Here is a 447-nt window from a genome sequence, read left to right on the forward strand (position 1 = left end):
TTTTTGGTTTGACCATCGGTCTGCGGATGATCCGTTGTCGACATATCTAACTTGGTGCCAAGTACCTCAAAGATAGTCGACCAAGCTTTTCCGTGAATTAGGGGTCTTTATCAGAGACAAAAGACTCAGGGAGTTCGTGTTGTCGGAAAACACAATCCACGAACAGCGTTGCTGTACCGACTCCGTCGATGGTGTCTGGCACCGCCGCCAAATGATCCATCTTACTTAACCGGTCGACGAACACCACGACACCCGTGTTGCCCACCGAATTTTTCGGCAGGCCAAACACAGAGTCCAAACTCATGGACTGCCAGTACCCATTGGGTACCGGTAAGCTGACCAGCGGCGCAGCCGCATTTGGAGAGGGTTTTACCCGTTGACACGTTTCACACGTGCGCACATAGGTGCTCGTTCATTTGTACAGCTTGGGTCACCAATAGTGGTGAC

This window comes from Plasmopara halstedii (genome assembly GCF_900000015.1).
Source record: "Plasmopara halstedii genome assembly, contig: Scaffold_3060, whole genome shotgun sequence".
Lineage (NCBI taxonomy): Eukaryota > Oomycota > Peronosporomycetes > Peronosporales > Peronosporaceae > Plasmopara > Plasmopara halstedii.